General features: G+C 37.2%; 2 non-coding genes and 1 pseudogene across 3 annotated transcripts; all 3 read left to right on the forward strand.

The window, feature by feature from the left end:
* The first annotated feature begins 516 nt into the window (after positions 1–516).
* Positions 517–1,975, forward strand: LOC107639373 (myosin-binding protein 7-like; annotated as a pseudogene). Its single transcript, XR_002361175.2, has 3 exons — positions 517–528; positions 1,211–1,291; positions 1,447–1,975. The product of XR_002361175.2 is annotated as a myosin-binding protein 7-like (transcript).
* A 2,430-nt stretch (positions 1,976–4,405) lies between these two features.
* Positions 4,406–4,513, forward strand: LOC148568040 (small nucleolar RNA R71). Its single transcript, XR_015882725.1, has one exon. It is a non-coding gene; the product is annotated as a small nucleolar RNA R71 (small nucleolar RNA).
* A 13,830-nt stretch (positions 4,514–18,343) lies between these two features.
* Positions 18,344–18,447, forward strand: LOC148568041 (small nucleolar RNA R71). Its single transcript, XR_015881723.1, has one exon. It is a non-coding gene; the product is annotated as a small nucleolar RNA R71 (small nucleolar RNA).
* The last annotated feature ends 189 nt before the right edge of the window (positions 18,448–18,636 follow it).

An 18,636-nucleotide genomic window follows, 5' to 3' on the forward strand; every position in this document is an offset into this window, starting at 1 on the left:
CTTTATTATTTCATAGAATCAAAGTGTTAATTGACGAGAAAAATGATAAATAAGTGCGGTTCTTCTTTTTTCTCTGATGTAATATAAGTATTGCTCCTCTGTCTTTGTATTTTTTATTTATTTTAATTCCAACATTATAATCTGAGTCAAAGAAAAGGTAAAAAAATAAATGAAGGTATAATATTAAGTGTTTGGAAGTTGTTTTTGAAAAAAAAAAGTCAATCTAAAAAGATATAAAGTGAAAAAGTCAATCTAGAAAGATATAGGCTTATGGTAATTTCACAAGACTCCAAGCTTTTCTGCCATCTTAAGAAATAAAGTGAAAAAGAATGTCATCTTGCATTACTAGGGCCACGAACATTAGCAGCTTTAATTTGCTGAACACAAAGCTGTGGAACCATACAACTAAATGCATGATTAAATCCTTGTTGTAACTGATATTGTGTATTCTCTGCCTCCAGGTATGATCTTCTTGATATATGCATCAATGGCCCAAAGGATAAGTTAGATTCAACTGTTCTTAGTCAGGTAAAGTGGTAAATCTTTTTTACTTCTTTTTGGGTAGTGGTGGTTGTTTTTTTAACAATCTATTGAACATGAATTTAGAATATAGGGTACATTCATCTTAGTTTATCGTTAAAATAATTAGTGGAGTATTATGGAGTTGGTTTATGTGCAAATAATTGAGCTAGGCAACTTTAGTTAAATGATTGCTTGTCATGCGGAGGGTAATTAGTTTTGGTTGGATGGATATTTTTAAGTCAATTCACAGATTGCTGTTGTCAACTTGTGCCTCCAGCATGTGTATTTCATTCAACCTTTTTATAATGTTCAAATACTAAATATCTTTGGCAGTTAATTCATTCCTGGGTCAAATCCCACCAAGAATTTTTCTCCTTCTCATCGGGTCTTTATTTACATTCAAGAATAAAATAAAAGAATTAGTGAAGTAATAAACAGATTCGTCTTTAATAGAGATCTTTTATTATTATTGATAGGTATATCTTGTTTCTTTTATAAATATATTGCTGCCTTGTTGTTTTACCCTCTTTTAAAAAATGTATATCCATGCTTTATTTGAATCCCTTGAACATCACATGAATTTTCCAACTGTGCCTGTTCGTATACAAAATAACCAACACAGAAAGTTTTGTTCTTTTCAGTTTTTTTCCTTCCTGATAATCTTTTAATTTGTTGGAATTTGATGCAGAAAAATAGAGGATCCTGCTTCTTCAGGGTGTTTCCGCGATTGTCTTATTAAATCCGTTCACGCTCATTTGGAACCTGCAAGGTACATTTGATAAATTTCTTTTCTTCCTTGCAATGAAAGCATGATCCACTTTCATATGATTTATGTATCTAAGTGATCACATAGATACAAAGAAAATTCAATCCTTGTTTGTGTCATCCGCTTGTGTTTAGAAGTAACTATAAGTGAACCTGTAGAATGGTTGAAACTAGCACAGCGTCTCCGATGGCGGAGGCTGATATAACAGCAATGAAGGAAACACACCGAGCCCAACAAACTCCTCTGCAGCAGCTACATGCAGAGTTGGATCAGGAAAAAGAAGCCTCTGCTACTGCAGCCAGCGAAGCTATGGACATGATACTTCGTCTACAAGGCAAAAAGGCTGCCGTGAAGATGGAGGCAAGTCACTACAAGAGAATGGCAGAGGAGAAGATAGGTCATGCTGAGGAAACTCTTGAAGTCTTTGAAGAGCTTATCTATCAGAAGGAGATGGAAATCACTGCTCTTGAGGTCCAAGTCTTGGCTTACAAACAGAAGCTTCTGGCATTGGGAGTAGATATCAATATCAGTGAGCTTGAATTCCCTCATGATCTTCTTCTTAATAGAAGCAAATAAAATGGAGAAGATGATCAAAGTAGCTCTAAGAGAAGGTTGCAATCATTACCCCCTATTTGCTCTATGAGGTGCAACTTTAGATCATTGCTAATACTCGTATTGCTACATTGATACAACATAGCTATAGGCTTGTAGCATTTTTTGTTGTTTAGATTTGTAATATGATTTATTACTTTTCAAGAGAAATTTGTGTATTAATATTGAGTTTAATGAAATATCTCATTTTGTAGTAATTAATTTTAGTATATTTATATTATGCATAATAATAATAATTGTTGGAAAAAATAATTGAAATTCTAAAAAAATATATAGATAATTGCTTCTAAGAAAATGAGTATAATATAACTAAAAAAAGACTTAAGATTTTAGCGGCAATAGTAATGGCAACTAAAAGTGAATAACATTACAATTTTAGAATTATTTTTTAGTGGCCATATAAATTGCCGGTAAAATGGGTTTTGGCAGCAATAGTAATGGCCACTAAAAGTGAATAACATTGCAATTTTATAATTACTTTTGGTGGCCATATAAATTGCCAAGAAAATGGCCGCTAAACGTTATAAACTTTTTGCGGCCATTAAAAAGGTCTTTACTGGCAAATGTTATAATTGCCGCTAAAACCTTTTAGCGACAACGCATAAGACGGCTAATGTCTAATTGCCGGTAAATGTATTAGTGGCTATTTTTATTGCCGCTAAAAGCAAAATAAATGGCCGCTAAAAGTGATTTTTCTTGTAGTGAAAACATAAAATAACAATGGAAAATAAATAGATATAATTAAATAACATTGGGTTGCCTCCCAATAAGCGCTTCTTTAATGTCAATAGCTTGACAGTGAGCTCTCATGGAGTCTCACAGATAATCAAAGCAAGGTTGGGGCCTCTCAACACCAAACTTAGAGTTTGGTTGTGGCCTCTCAACACCAAACTTAGAGTTTGGTTGTGGCCTCCTAACACCAAACTTAGAGTTTAAATGTGGGGGTTTTGTTTGACTCTGTATTGAGAGAAGCTTTTCATGCTTCCTCTCCAAGGTTACAGAAGGAGAACCTTGAGTCTTGAATACAAGGTAGTCCTCATTCAACTAAAGGACCGACTCTCTTCTGTCAACATCAATCACAGCTTTTGCTGTGGCTAGGAAGGGTCTGCCAAGGATGATGGATTCATCCTCATCCTTCCCAATGTCTAGGATTATGAAATCAGCAGGGATGTAAAGGCCTTCAACCTTCACTAGCACGTCCTCTACTAGTCCATAAGCCTGTTTCATTGATTTGTCTGCCATCTCTAATGAGATTCTTGTAGCTTGTACCTCAAAGATTCCCAGTTTTTCTATTACATAGAGTGGCATGAGGTTTATCCCTGACCCCAGGTCACACAGAGCCTTCTCAAAGGTCATGGTGCCTATGGTACAAGGTATGAAGAACTTTCCGGGATCCGGTTTCTTCTGAGGTAATGTCTTCCTCATTAAGTCATTCAGTTCATTGGTGAGCAAGGGGGGTTCATTCTCCCAAGTTTCATTACAAAATAACTTGGCATTGAGCTTCATGATTGCTCCTAGATACTTAGCAACTTGCTCTTTAGTGATGTCTTCATCCTCTTCAGAGGAAGAATATTCATCAGAGCTCATGAATGGCAGAAAGAAGTTCAATGGAATCTCTATAATCTCTGCATGAGCCTCAGATTCCTTTGGTTCCTCACAGGGAAACTCCTTTCTGTCTAGAGGACGTCCCATGAGGCTTTTCTCACTGGGACTCATGTTCTCTTCACTCTCTCCAGGTTTGGCCATGTTGGTCATGGTTATGCCCTTGCACTCTCTCTTGGGATTTTCTTCTGTATTGCTTGGGAGAGTACTGGGAGGAGTTTCAGTAATCTTCTTACTCAGCTGACCCACCTGTGCCTCCAAATTTCTAATGGAGGACCTTATTTCATTCATGAAACTTAGTGTGGTCTTGGATAGATCAGAGACTATGCTTGCCAGGCTAGAATGGCTCTGTTCCGAATTCTCTATCTGTTGCTGAGAAGATGATGGAAAAGGCTTGCTATTGCTAAACCTATTTCTTCCACCATTATTATTGAAGCCTTGTTGAGGCTTCTGTTGGTCCTTCCATGAGAAATTTGGATGATTTCTCCATGAAGGATTGTAGGTGTTTCCATAGGGTTCTCCCATGTAATTCACCTCTGCCATTGTAGGGTTCTTAGGATCATAAGCTTCTTCTTCAAAAGATGCTTTTTTAGTACTATTGGATGCAGCTTGCAATCCATTCAGACTCTGAGAAATCATATTGACTTGCTTAGTCAATATTTTGTTCTGAGCCAATATGTCATTCAGAGTATTTTCAAGAACTCCCTTCTTCTGAGGCGTCCCATTGTTCACAGGATTCCTCTCAAAGGTGTACATGAACTGGTTATTTGCAACCATTTCAATGAGTTCCTGAGCTTCTGCAGAGGTTTTCAGATGAAGAGATCCTCCTACAGAATGGTCTAATGACATTTTTGATAATTCAAATAGACCATCATAGAATATACTTATGATGCTCCATGCTAGAAGCATGTCAGTAGGACACCTTTTGATCAATTGCTTATATCTTTCCCAAGCTTCATACAGGGACTCACCTTCCTTCTGTCTGAAGGTTTAGATTTTCACTCTAAGCTTGCTCATCTTTTGAGGTAGAAAGAATTTGGCTAGGAAAGCACTGACCAGCTTTTCCCAAGAGTTCAGGCTTTCCTTAGGTTGTGAATCCAACCATGTTCTAGCTCTGTCACTTACAGCAAAAGGAAAAGCATAAGCCTGTAGACCTCGGGATCAACTCCATTGGTCTTGACAGTGTCACAGATTTGCAAGAATTCAGCTAAGAACTGAAGAGGATCTTCCAATGGAAGTCCATGAAACTTGCAATTCTGTTGCATTAGAGAAACTAATTGAGGCTTAAGCTCAAAGTTATTTGCTCCCATGGCAGGAATTGAGATGCTTCTTCCATAGAAGTTAGAAGAGGGTGCAATAAAGTCACCAAGCATCTTCCTTGCATCTCCACTATTGTTATTGTTTGGTTCGGCCATGTCTCCTTCTTTTTCGAAAATTTCTGTCAGGTCCTCTCCAGAGGGTTGTGCTTTAGCTTCTCTTAGTTTCCTTTTAAGAGTCCTTTCAGGTTCAGGATTAGCTTCAATAAGAATGTCTTTGTCCCTGATCCTACTCATATGAAAAAGAAGATAACAGAAAAGAATAGGAATCCTCTATGTCACAGTATAGAGATTTCTTTATGTGAGTAGAAGAAGAGAAAAATAGAAGAAGGAGAAGAGAAAAATTCGAACACAGTAAAGAAGAGGGGGTTTGAATTTTGAGTGGAAGAGGAGTGTTAGTAGATAAATAAATAAATAGAAAGAGATGAGAGAGAGAGAATTTTGAATTTAAAAAAAATAAAAGGAAAATATTTTTGTTTTTATTTTAATTATTAGTTAGAATTTGAAAATTAAAAAGAGAAATAAAATTAAAATTAAAATTTGAAACAATTAGTTACTTAAAAAGAATTTTGAAAAAGTGGGTAGGAGTTTTCGAAAATTAGAGAGAGAAAATTAGTTAGGTGGTTTTGAAAAAGATATGATTGAAATAGAAAACTTTTAAAATCAAACCAAAAAGTCAAGTAATTAATTGAAAAAGATTTGAAAATCAATTTTGGAAAGATAGGAAGTTAGAAAAGATTTTGAAATTAAGTTTTGAAAAAGATATGATTAAAATAGAAAAAGATATGATTGAAAATCATTTTGAAAAAGATTTGAAAAAGAAATTTAAAAAGATTTGATTTTTAAAATTAAATTTGATTACTTGACTAATAAGAAATTAAAAGATATGATTTTAAAATTTAAAGATTGAACCTTTTTTACTAGGCAAGTAACAAACTTAAAATTTTTGAATCAATCACATTAATTGTTAGCATTAATTTCAAAAATATGAAATAGAAATAAGAAAAAGATTTGAAAATAAATTTTGAAATTTTCGAAAATATGAAAGAAAAATTGAAAAGGATTTGGTTTTTGAAAAGGTTTTGAAAAGATAGGATTTTTAAATTGAAAATTTGACTTGATTCATAAGAAACAACTAAGTTTTTTTTTTTTAAATTTTTGACTAAGTCAAATCAAATATTTGAAATTTATGAGAAGAATAAGGGAAAGATATTTTTTTTTATTTTTGAATTTTTAATGAGGAGAGAGAAAAACATCAAAATGACTCAAAACGTGAAATTTCAAGATCAAAACACATGATGCATGCAAGAACACTTTGAATGTCAAGATGAACACCAAGAACACTTTGAATGTCAAGATGAACACCAAGAACTTATTTTTGAAAATTTTTAAGAAAAGAAAAATATGCAAGACACCAAACTTAGAAATTTTCAAACTTTAGACACTAACAAATTGAAAATGCATATGAAAAATAAGAAAAGACACAAAACATGAAAATGCAAAGATCAAACAAAGAAGATCATCAAGAACAACTTGAAGATCATGAAGAACACCATGCATGAGTTTTCAAAAATTTTAAGAAAAGTTCAAAAGATGCAATTGACTCCAAACTTAAAATTTGACACAAGACTCAAACAAGAAGCACAAAATATTTTTGGTTTTATGATTTTATTAATTTTTTTTGTAATTTTCAAAAATTATATTAGAAAAGGAAAAATAAGGATTTCAAAATTTTTAATAAGAATTCCAGGAATCATGTAATATTAGTCTAAAGCTTCAGTCTAAAAAGGATTAGACATGGCTAGCCAAGCTTCAGCAGGACATTACATACAACAGCCAATTTGATGGGAATCAACTAGCTCCTGTGATGATAAAAGCATCATCTGAAACTCTAGAATTCATTCTTAAAAATTCTGAAGAAGAAATATATATATTTCTTTTTTGAAATTTTTCAAAAATAAATAAAAGTTAAAAAGCTTAAAATTAAAATAAAATTACCTAATCTGAGCAACAAAATGAACGTCAGTTGTCCAAACTCGAACAATCCCCGGAAACGGCGCCAAAAACTTGGTGCACAAAATTGTGATCTCAACGGCGCCAAAAACTTGGTACGCACGATTGTAATCTCAACTCCTTTTCACAACTCCGTACAACTAACCAGCAAGTGCACTGGGTCATCCAAGTAATAAACCTTACGTGAGTAAGGGTCGATCCCACGGAGATTGTCGGCTTGAAGCAAGCTATGGTCATCTTGTAAATCTCAGTCAGGCAGATTCAAATGGTTATGAAGTTTTGATAATTAAAATATAATTAAAATATAAAATAGGATAGAAATACTTATGTAATTCATTGGTGAGAATTTCAGATAAGCGTATGGAGATGCTTTGCTCCTTCTGAATCTCTGCTTTCCTACTGTCTTCATTCAATCATTCATACTCCTTTCCATGGCAAGCTGTATGTTGGGGGATCATAGTTTGTCAATGGCTACCGTCCGTCCTCTCAGTGAAAATAGTCCAAATGCGCTGTCACCGCACGGCTAATCATCTGTCGGTTCTCGATCATGTTGGAATAGGATCCATTGATCCTTTTGCGTCTGTCACTACGCCCAACACTCACGAGTTTGAAGCTCGTCACAGTCATCCCATCCCAGATCCTACTCGAAATACCACAAACAAGGTTTAGACTTTCTGGATCTCAAAAATGCTGCCAATTGATTCTAGCTTATACCACGAAGACTCCGATCTTTCGGAATGGAGGCTAAGAGATACACGCTCAAGCTATTACAGATAGAACGGAAGTGGTTGTCAGGCACGCATTCATAGGTGAGAATAATGATGAGTGTCACGAATCATCACATTCATCAGGTTGAAGTGTGAGTGAATATCTTGGAATAAGAATAAGCTTGAATTGAATAGAAAAACAATAGTACTTCGCATTAATTCATGAGGAACAGCAGAGCTCCACACCTTAATCTATGGGGTGTAGAAACTCCACCGTTGAAAATACATAAGTGATAATGGTGTTCATTGGCTTCGGCCCCAGAGGGTGAACCAGAATGACCAAGACCTCGAATACAATAGTAAAAGGTCCTATTTATACTAAACTAGTTACTAGGGAAGAAGATACCAATCAGCAGCGTTATGAGCAATTGGAGCGTCACAACAAGAGATGCTATTCACATCTGAAGCTGATTATGACGTCGGGGCATACTGACATTCCCTCTGAGCCTGACACACCCTCAGAGCACTCTGAGGAGGAGGAGGATGAGCAGGAGGAGATCCAACAGCAGGCACAGCACGAGGAGACTCAGCCTGAGCAGCCTGCAGAGCCACAGGCACCTGCACAACCACCGCCGACAGAGCCAGCGGCACACCCTTCAGTAGGCGATGATCCTTCACACCCAGATTGACCGAGAGCATCAAGAACGATGCTGTGATTTAAGTGTGGAGAGGTCTCTGTCTCTGGCAGATTATATTTTGGTGAACTATTTCAGACTTTTATTCTATTTTGCTTTATTTTGTATTTTGCTTTATTTTATTTTATTTTTTCTTTTAGTACTTGCACATTTCTATTTTATTGTACTTCTGTTTATTTTTACTTTGTTGCATTTTGCACTTTGGGCTTGTACATATCTTAGATATTTAGCTTGAATTGCACTTTTAGTCTATTAGTTGTAATGTGGAAAAACATGGATTATTAAGTTTAGTTTACCCTTTTGACATATGAGAAATTGATTTGATTGAAAATAGGGATAAACTAAAAACTTTTAGCTTTTCATAGTCACAATATTTCATTATATATATATATATAATAAATGTTGTTCAATTGATGAAATTTTTAAGGAATGTATCTTTTTCTTAGAAAAGGCATTTAAGATTCACATTGATTTGAGTTAAAACCTTTTGTAACTTGCATGATATTGGTGCACGAAATTGTGATCCCTGATAATGGCTCCAAAAACTTGGTGCTCTAATCTTAATTCATAATTTGTCACAACTTCGATACAACTAACCAGCAAGTGCACTGGGTCGTCCAAGTAATAAAACCTTACGTGAGTAAGGGTCGATCCCACGGAGATTTTCGGTATGAAGCAAGCTCTGGTCATCTTTTAAATCTCAGTCAGGCGGATATTAAATGGTTATGGAGTTTTCGAATAATAATAGTAAATAAACAGAAAATAAAGATAGAAATACTTATGTAATTCATTGGTGAGAATTTCAGATAAGCGTATAGAGATGCTTTCGTCCCTCTGAACCTCTGCTTTCCTACTGTCTTCATCCAATCAATCCTACCTCTTTCCATGGCAAGCTGTATGTTAGGCATCACCGTTGTCAATGGCTACATCCTGTCCTCTCAGTGAAAATGGTCCAATGCACTGTCACTGCATGGCAAATCATCTATCGGTTCTCGATCATACTGGAATAGGATCCATTGATCCTTTTGCGTCTGTCACTACGCCCAGCACTCGCGAGTTTGAAGCTCGTCACAGCTATCCCTTCCCAGATCCTACTCGGAATACCATAGACAAGGTTTAGACTTTCCAGATCTCAGGAGTGGCCATCCATGGGTTCTAACTTATACCACGAAGATTCTGATTAAGGAATCCAAGAGATACTCATTCAATCTAAGGTAGAACAGAAGTGGTTGCCAGGCACGTGTTCATAGGGAATGATGATGACTGTCACGATCATCACATTCATGTTGAAGTGCGAATGGATATCTTAGAAGCGGAATAAGTTGAATTGAATAGAAAAACAATAGTACTTTGTATTAATTTATGAGGAACAGCAGAGCTCCACACCTTAATCTATGGTGTGTAGAAACTCTACCGTTGAAAATACATAAGTGATGAAGGTTCAGGCATGGCCGAATGGCCAGCCCCCAAACGTGATCAATATGATCCAAAGTTGAACTAAAAATCATAAGATGTCTAATACAATAGTAAAAAGTCCTATTTATACTAAACTAGCTACTTACAGAAGTAAGTAATTGATGCATAAATCCACTTCCGGGGCCCACTTGGTGTGTGCTTGGGCTGAGCTTGAAGTTTACACGTGCAGAGGCTTCTTTTGGAGTTGAACGCCAAGTTGTAACATGTTTTTTGGCGTTCAACTCTGGTTCGTGACGTGTTTCTGGCGTTTAACTCCAGACTACAGCGTAGAACTGGAGTTCAACGCCCTTTTGCGTCATCTAAACTCGGCCAAAGTATGGACTATTATATATTTCTAGAAAGCTCTGGATGTCTAATTGCCAACGCAATTTGAAGCGCGCCATTTGGAGTTCTGTAGCTCCAGAAAATCCACTTTGAGTGCAGGGAGGTCAGAATCCAACAGCATCAGCAGTCCTTCTTCTACCTCTGAATCTTATTTTTGCTCAAGTCCCTCAATTTCAGCCAGAAAATACCTGAAATCACAGAAAAACACAAAAACTCATAGTAAAGTCTAGAAACGTGAATTTAACATAAAAACTAATAAAAACACTCCTAAAAGTAACTAGATCCTACTAAAAACATACTAAAAACAATGCCAAAAAGCGTATAAATTATCCGCTCATCACAACACTAAACTTACATTGTTGCTTGTCCCCAAGCAACTGAAAATCAAATAGGATAAAAAGAAGAGAATATACTATAAATTCCAAACTATCAATGAAACATAGCTCCAATCAGATGAGCGGGACTTGTAGCTTTTTGCCTCTTGAATAGTTTTGGCATCTCACTTTATCCATTGAGGTTCAGAATGATTGGCATCTATAGGAACTCAGAGTTCAGATAGTGTTATTGATTCTCCTAGTTCAGTATGTTGATTCTTGAACACAGCTACTTTATGAGTCTTGGCCGTGGCCCTAAGCACTTTGTTTTCCAGTATTACCACCGAATACATAAATGCCACAGACACATAACTGGGTGAACCTTTTCAGATTGTGACTCAGCCTTGCTAAAGTCCCCAATTAGAGGTGTCCATGGTTCTTAAGCACACTCTTCTTTTGCTTTGGACCTTGACTTTAACCGCTCAGTCTCAAGTTTTCACTTGACACTTTCACGCCACAAGCACATAGTTAGGGACAGCTTGGTTTAGCCGCTTAGGCCGGGATTTTATTCCTTTAGGCCCTCCTATCCACTGATGCTCAAAGCCTTGGGATCCTTTTTATTTACCCTTGCCTTTTGGTTTTAACGGTTATTGGCTTTTTTGCTTGCTTTTTCTTTTTTTTCTTTTTCTCTTTTCACCATTTTTTTTCTGCAAGCTTTATATTCACTGCTTTTTCTTGCTTCAAGAATCATTTTTATGATTTTTCAGATTATCAGATAACATGTCTCCTTGTCATCATTCTTTCAAGAGCCAACATATTTAACATTCTAAAACACCAACTTCAAAAGACATATGCACTGTTCAAGCATTCATTTAGAAAACAAAAAGTATTGTCTCCACATCAATATAATTAAACTAAGTTCAAGGATAAATTCGAAACTCATGTACTTCTTGTTCTTTTGAATTAAAAACATTTTTCATTTAAGAGAGGTGATGGATTCATAGGACATTCATAACTTTAAAACAAGGTTACTAAATACTAATGATCATGTAATAAGACACTAACATAGATACGCACTTAACATAAGAAAACTAAAAACAGAAAATTTGACAACAAGGAATGAGTCCACCTTAGTGATGGTGGCGTTTTCTTCTTGAGGAACCAATGATGTCCTTGAGCTCTTCTATGTCTCTTCCTTGTCTTTGTTGCTCCTCCCTCATAGCTCTTTGATCTTCTCTAATTTCATGGAGGATGATTGAGTGCTCTTGATGTTCCACCCTTAGTTGTCCCATGTTGGAACTCAGTTCTCCTAGGGAGGTGTTGATTTGCTCCCAAAAGTTCTGTGGAGGAAAGTACATCCCTTGAGGCATCTCAGGGATTTCTTGGTGATGAGCTTGTTCATGCGTCTCTTGAGATCCATGAATAGGCTCTCTTGTTTGCTCCATCCTTTTCTTAGTGATGGGCTTGTCCTCATCAATGAGGATATCTCCCTCTATGTCAATCCCAGCCGAATTGCATAGATGGAAAATGAGGTGAGGAAAGGCTAACCTTGCCACAGTGGAGGTCTTGTTAGCCACCTTGTAGAGTTCTTGAGGTATATTTATCTATTATTTATTATACGAGCTTGATTCATTGTTAAAAGCGTAGTTAGTTAGCGAGGTACTTTTTTTTTGAAAACATTTGGATTAATAGACGGAATCATTCATAATCAACTCACAGCTGATAACAGATAAAACAGTTATAAGAAGCCACACATAAATACATCACAAGTAGCTAGCAACATTCAGTTATCCAGCCTTTATTAGAGTATAGACCTTTAGTTAGAACACCCCTAGGTATAGCTAGATAATAACTATATACATATACATACATACAACATCCCAGGTCCTGACCTGTTCAAGAGGTCCCTAAGCTGGCACCTAGGCTAGCCTAGACTCTATACTCACCTAGTCCCTCTAAACTACTAAAGCGAGGAAAAGTGCGTTCTAAGTCTTCAAAACTCAAGTCAGGTGGAACATCACCAAAAGATGGAACATCATCTACTATTCTTCTGCACGATCAGACGTTGCCATATGACGTCTCTCTGGTACCTTATCAGGTAGCCACACAACAGGAGTCTCGTACACAGGATTTAGGCTAAAATGCGCATACGAACGGGGTGCAGACGTTGGCTGGTCTCACAGTATATACCTATAAACAGGAAACGGAGTTTACTCTAGACTCAGAAGACTACCTAGAGCGGAATTCTCTTTGCGAAACGGTCATCAGTAGATTACGGAAGGGTACTCCTGCTTCCATCTGAAGGGGGAAGGGAGAGAGAAGGGGTAAGAACTAGGGAGTTCTTAGTAGGGTCGGGGTTATTAGTTACGTTCATTAATTCTATGTTGTTTAGCAGACTATTAGCAGAATACAAGGAAGCAGTAATTAGAAAACACAGATAAGTAGAGAAGATAGAGAAAACAGATAGCAGAACACAAACAGAAGAATACAAGAAAATATCACAAGCGCAGAGAATGGAATACAAACAAGGAAAGCATACATTCATACCACAAACATAATAAAGGAAATGCGCAACCAAGTATGATGCATGTCTAGCCCTAGTGCAGGTAATGAGCTCATCTGTCGGTTACTAACCCGCTCCCGATGTTATCCAGCAACCTCTGTCTGGATAAGGCTTTCCTATTGGCTATACCCCTGTGTACAGGAAATAACCCCTCTGCCACCACAGGGTCCACTGCACGCAGGAAATAACACATTTGCCACTGCAGGGATGTACGCTGACACACCTTCTGTATACAGGAAATAACCCCTCTGCCACTACAGAAATGGAACAGGTGGTCACGGTACTTCTGTAGCAGAAAATAACCCCTCTGCCTTACAGAAATAAAATATGGATCTGTACCGTAGGAAAGCATTCTCAGTGATCACACCATTATCTGTCTGACTGCCTCACTGCAGCAGATGATAATACAAGTATATCTGGAGTTGCCTTAACGCAACAAATGAATAAACATATCTCTTGGGTTGCCTCAAGCAACAAATAAATATCTCTTGGGTTGCCTCAAGGAACAAATCATCACATAATCATTCTCATTATCATCATTCATCATCATTCTCATTATTCGTCATCATTTTCACATTCTTATGCAGTACTTTTTTCTTTCTCTGTTCAATCATACTGTACAAACTTTACATCTTTCACTTTTACAACATCTTAATTCAAACCATTTCTCTTTATCACATTACTCTTTTCTCTTTGTCTTTTTACTTTGCTCTGATTACTCTTTTCTCTGTATCCCTTTACTCTGCTCTGGTTACTCTGTTTTCTGTGTTTCTCTATTCTGCTCTGATTTTTCTGTTTAATGTATGTATTTAAAGCTTATGTAAATTTCGGTATGAATAGTTAGTCTGTCCCAAGTATAGGTTCATTAAGTCTATACTGAAACAGTTTAACTTTTCATATAATACCTAACCCTATTCGCAATTCCAGGACTAACTATGTTGCCCTAGTTCGTTCACTAGTCTCTGTCTGTTTTTCTGTCATTAAAACTTTACAGACTTTATCTTCGATTTTTATCTTTTCTTCAACTTTTTATCTTTTATTTATCTTTGCCTCACTAATATGTTTTTACCACTCCCTAAGTGTTTTATGAAGGTAATTATGAAATTCTGCGCTTAAAGTTGTCTTTCTAAAGCTTTTACAGAAAACTGCCTTTTCCGTATTATTTTATTATTTTTATTAAAATATTATTTTTAATTAAATATTATTATTTAATATTTTATTATGTTTTTTTATTATTTTATCATTAAATTTTCGAAAATTAACTTACTTTTACTTTTAACCTTTAAAATTCACTTTTTACCACCCGTAACTTTTAATATTTCTACTTTTACCACCCTAACTTTCAGAAATTACTAAATAACCCCCCAAACACCAAATTAATTACTTCCTTGCCCTTTTATGAATCAAAAAGGTGTTCTTCATTGTTCTTCATCACACTCAAAGTGTTCTTCAAGTTCTTCATAAATTCTTCAGATTCCTTCTCTGTTTTTACCCGTTTTTCAGTCTTTTCAGCAACCGATTTATACTATAATTCATAATAAATTAGCAGCCACTAAAACCCCATCTTTTCTACATGATTTCAACACAAATTGAACCTCAATTTAAGCTTAGGGTTTTGTTTTTCCAGCTGCCCAAGAACATGAACTTTAAAGCTTGAATTTTATCAAATTTCATCAAAATTTCACCAAATTTTCACCAAGAATCAATCATATATGCAACCAATTTTTAGCACAGCCAAATCATACAACATTCACACAACTCAAACACAAATAATCAGGATTAATTTTGTTACACCCTACCTTGATTTGCTGCTCCTAATTCAGTTAGACTTTCAGGTGGTCGTTTAGCACTTTTTCCTCCTAAAACACATCAAGAACAACTTTAAATCCACAAACTCTCAACTGACCGAATCTCCCTCAGCACGTTAGGAAGAGATATCTCACCTTAGACTTGCTGAAAATTAACGTTTCTTGGCCCTCAAGTCATGTTAAGCATGATTCTTAAGGAAGAACATCAAGAAAACACATGTTTTGCATGGTTTTCCTTGAAAACCGAATTGAAGAGGGAGGGAGACAGCCATCTAACCCTATTTCCAGCCTTGATAAGTCACATGGTTATGTAGAGGAAGAAGAGAGGATCATTTTGGTGAAATCAGAGTTTTGATTTGAGTTTTAGTTCAGAAGAAATCAAGCTTTGAAGATTAAGTGTTCATGAAGTTTTCTCTCTTTTCTCTCTTGTTATTTTCGGCCAAAATGATGAAATGAGACAGCCTTGGAGGTCTTGGGGGTGTAAGGTGAGTTGTGATTGGTTGGCTTGGAGGTGGGTTAAAATAATATTAAAATATCTCAGGTGTTTAACTACTAAAACTAGATGTATCGGAACACTCGTAAAAACATCTCTAAAAATTATTTTCTGAGCTACTAGCATAAATGACACTATTAACATATTTATTATGAGAATAGTACATGTATAATGAGGCCTTAGCATTGCTAAATTCATCAAAGAGTGTTGGTGCTAAGCTGCACCAGTAAACCGTAAACCCGGTTAAACCGATTTTCTGTTTTTAACTAAAACTGACCGGGTAACCTTATAATATTATTCAAGAAGCTTCTATTACTAATATAATGATAATATCATCCTATTATCTCTCTTCTCTCATAAATCGAGTCCGGTTCGTCAAACTGAGACTGTTTACAAAAAAACAAATCAAAACTTCTAACCGATACGGTTCAAAAACCAGGTTCTTCGTGACCGCGTTATCGAGCTTGTCTCGGAAAAGGTTCTAACTTAAAGATGACATAATGACAATGAGGATTGAGATACTTGATGATATATCAAAGGTTTTCCCCCTTACTGATCTTCCGGAGAAATCCGTACTTTCAGAAAAGATTTCGCGTTCTCGAAAACCGGGGTTGTTACAAACCTCCACCACTTCTCCAATCATGATGCTATGAATCATGAAGGCCGGGTCTATAGTAACTTCAGACCAGTTGCTAGTGGGAATGATTGAGCGTTGAATGAACTCCAACCATCCTCTAGCTACAGGCTTAAGGTCCAGTCTTCTCAGTTGAACCGGTTTGCCTTTTGAGTCAATCTTCCATTGAGCTCCTTCCACACATATGTCCATGAGGACTTGGTCCAACCTTTGCTCAAAGTTGACTCTCCTTGTGTAGGGGCATGCGTTCTCTTCCATTATTGGCAAGTTGAACGCCAACCTCACAATTTTCGTACTAAAATCTAAGTAATTCCCCCGAACCATGGTGAGATAATTCTTTGGGTTTGGGTTCTTACTTTGATCATGGTTCCTAGTGATCCATGCATTAGCATAGAACTCTTGAACCATTAGAATTTCGACTTGTTGGATGGGGTTTGTTAGAACTTCCCAACCTCTTCTTTGGATCTCATGTCGGATCTCCGGATACTCATTTTTCTTGAGTTTGAAAGGGACCTCGGGGATCACCTTTTTCTTGGCCACAACATCATAGAAGTATTCTTGATGGGCTTTGGAGATGAATCTTTCCATCTCCCATGACTCAGAGGTGGAAGCTTTTGTCTTCCCTTTCCCTTTTCTAGAGGATTCTCCGGTCTTAGGTGCCATCAATGGTAATGGAAAAACAAAAAGCTTTATGCTTTTACCACACCAAACTTAGAATATTGCTCACCTTCGAGCAAGAGAAGAAATAAAAGAAGAAGAAGAAGAAGAAATGTGGAAGAGAGGGAGAGAGGGGTTGTGTTTCGGCCAAGAAGGGGATGAGAGGGTTTGTTGTGTGAAAATAAAGAATAATGGAGGGGTTTATATAGTGGACGGAGAAGGGTTAGGTTCGGCCATATGGGGTGGGTTTGGGTGGGAAAGTGATTTTGAATTTTGAAGGTAGGTGGGGTTTATGGGGTAGGTTTATGGGGAAGAGTGGATGGATATGAATGGTGAATGGGTAATAGGGAAGAGAGCTTGAGGTGATTGGTTAAGGGTTTTGGGGAAGGGTGTTTATTTGGAAGAGAGGATGAACATTGAGAAGAGGGAAGAATATGAGTGGGGGTAGGTGGGGATTCTGTGGGGTCCACAGATCCTGAGATGATCCTGTGGGGTCCACAGATCCTGAGATGTCAAGGATTTACATTCCCGCACCATTGAGGCATGTAAAATGCCTTTGCATGAAATTCTGGCATTTAAACGCCGAATTGATGCTTGTTTTGGGCGTTCAGCGCCCAGATGCATCATGTTTCTGGCGTTGAACTCCAGTTCTATGCTTGTTTCTGGCGTTCAGTGCCAGCTTTCCTCAGTGTGCATTCCTGGCATCTGAACGCCAGGATGCTGCTTGTTTTGGGCGTTCAACACCAGATCCATGCTCTGTTCCGGCGTTGGACGCCAGCCAGATGCTCCTTACTGGCGTTTAAACGCCAGTAAGCCCTTCCTCCAGGGTGTGATTTTTCTTCTGCTATATTTTATTTTTCTATTTATTTTGTGACTCCACATGATCATGAACCTAATAAAACATGAAAGAACAATGGAACCTAATAAGGAGGTTCAATGGAATCTCTATGGTCTCTAGATGAGCCTCAGGTTCCTTTGGTTCCTCAAAGAGAAACTCCTTGTTGATCACAGGACGTCCCAGGAGGTCTTCCTCCTTGGGATTCACGTCCTCCCCTTCCTCCTTGGATTCGGCCATGATTGTTATATCAATGGCCTTGCACTCTCTCTTTGGATTTTCTTCTGTATTGCTTGGGAGAGTACTAGGAGGTGTTTCAGTGATTTTCTTACTCAGCTGGTCCACTTGTGCCTCCAAATTTCTAATGGAGGACCTTGTTTCATTCATGAAACTCACAGTGGCCTTAGATAGATCAGAGACTAAATTTGCTAAGCTAGATGAATTCTGCTCAGAATTCTCTGTCTGTTGCTGTGTGGATGATGGAAAAGGTTTACTATTGTTAAACCTATTTCTTCCACCATTATTAAAGCCTTGTTGAGGCTTTTGTTGATCCTTCCATGAGAAATTTGGGTGATTTCTCCATGAGGGGTTATAGGTGTTCCCATAGGGTTCACCCATGTAATTCACCTCTGCTATTGCAGGGTTCTCAGGATCATAAGCTTCTTCCTCAGAAGATGCCTCTTGAGTACTGTTGGATGCAGCTTGCATTCCATTCAGACTCTGAGAAATCATATTGACTTGCTGAGTCAATATTTTATTCTGAGCCAATATGGCATTCAGAGTATCAATTTCAAGAACACCCTTCTTCTGAGGCGTCCCATTACTCACAGGATTCCTCTCAGAAGTGTACATGAACTGGTTATTAGCAACCATGTCAATGAGTTCTTGAGCTTCTGCAGGCATTTTCTTTAGGTGAATGGATCCACCTGCAGAAGTATCCAATGACATCTTAGCTAATTCAGACAGACCATCATAGAATATATCCAGGATGGTCCATTCTGAAAGCATGTCAGAAGGACACTTTTTGGTCAGTTGCTTGTATCTCTCCCAAGCTTCATAGAGGGATTCACCTTCCTTCTGTCTGAAGGTTTGAACATCCACTCTAAACTTACTAAGCTTTTGAGGAGGGAAGAACTTGGCTAAGAAAGCCGTGACCAGCTTATCCTAAGAGTTCAGACTATCCTTGGGTTGAGAGTCCAACCACACTCTAGCTTTGTCTCTTACAACAAAAGGGAAAAGCATGAGCCTGTAGACTTCAGGATCTACTCTATTAGTCTTAACAGTATCACATATCTGCAA

This window comes from Arachis ipaensis, chromosome B4, assembly GCF_059453495.1.
Source record: "Arachis ipaensis isolate K30076 ecotype BB chromosome B4, ASM5945349v1, whole genome shotgun sequence".
Taxonomy (NCBI): Eukaryota; Viridiplantae; Streptophyta; class Magnoliopsida; order Fabales; family Fabaceae; genus Arachis; species Arachis ipaensis.